Source organism: Octodon degus, unplaced genomic scaffold, assembly GCF_000260255.1.
Source record: "Octodon degus isolate 3935 unplaced genomic scaffold, OctDeg1.0 scaffold00001, whole genome shotgun sequence".
NCBI classification, from domain to species: domain Eukaryota; kingdom Metazoa; phylum Chordata; class Mammalia; order Rodentia; family Octodontidae; genus Octodon; species Octodon degus.
Window position 1 is genome coordinate 15555528 of NW_004524577.1, and position 1310 is coordinate 15556837.

A 1310-nucleotide genomic window follows, 5' to 3' on the forward strand; every position below is an offset into this window, starting at 1 on the left:
CCTTATAAGTACTTGGCACATTAAGGCTCGTAAAAATGTTTTTAATCTAAAATACTTTCATAGTTGTATGTTTATCTAAAAGGACAAATGTCCTTTGAACTAAAAATTTTAGCAACATGTTATTTCATCTTGTTTTAAAGAATATACTTCCGTCTTGTCAGTTTAGCACTTACATCCCATTTGTTAAATTTAGCCAGGGCAGAAGGAAAAAAACTGTGGAGGTCCTTGGTTCTTTAAATCATAGGGTGAGTTATTTTAACCTAAGCTATTTTTTTCTAATTCAGCCCACCCTTGAAGATAAATCTGTGTAATTGATTGCTAAGTGATCCCTATTACTTCATAGCCCATAGGAATGGTATTTACTTATTGGGAGAGAAGAGTTGCCACCGTGATGACTGAAAGTTTTAAATTTGGAGGGCTTAGTGTGCAGCGTTGGAGTGTATGTGTGGTGCTACAATCGCTTCGTAACCCTTACCTGTGTAGTGTACAACAGGATAAGATTTGCTTTTTAACCAGATATTTTGTATCTTGTAAATACAGCTAATCATAGGAATGCCTGTAATATATTCCAAAAGATTCCAGCTGTCTGATAAGAACTGAAAGAATTGGTCTTGATAAAACTTACCAGTTGGTGTCCTGAAGTTTGGCTCCTGTCAGTAGGACGGTGTAAATAGCTGCCTCGACTTCTCTGTAGGAGCTGTAGTGTGCTGTTAGAAGCAGGGTGATTGCTACACCCCAACAACAAAACGCCATCTGCTCTTCGTGGAAGGCGGGCTCTGAAATGCCCCTGGTCCTTCGGTAGTGTGCTGCAGCCTCCCTGGGTTCCAGTCCTGTCTTGGAGCCTGCTCCAGCTGCGTCCCTGGCAGCAGCCCACAGGGTCGCAGGTCACCTCCCCTTACACAGTGAGATCCTGTGGTTTCCCTACCTGGCTGCAATCTCAGTCTCTGAGCATCTATTTTAAGTGTCGTGTTTATCTCACAAATGGCTGCTGTTGGCCAGGCGATTAAGAACATTGCAGAGAACATAAAAGATGGGGTCACCAGTAAGCCCCTCCTATTGTTAGAATTAACAGATTGTTTTCAATTGGAATTTTAGGGCACTGTAATTTGATGAAAATACTTCAAATGGAAATAGAAATAAAAGCAACAATGTTTTTTCTACATGTAAATTTGAATTCATTTAAATTTTTAAATTTGTGAAGGAGTGTCTGCCATACATGTTTATACTCCACATTCTTGATTTCTCGAATTAATGTTTGTGTGTAGATGTGCCTCCACCTGATTTGAAAATTAAAAACTTGTTTCAAATTA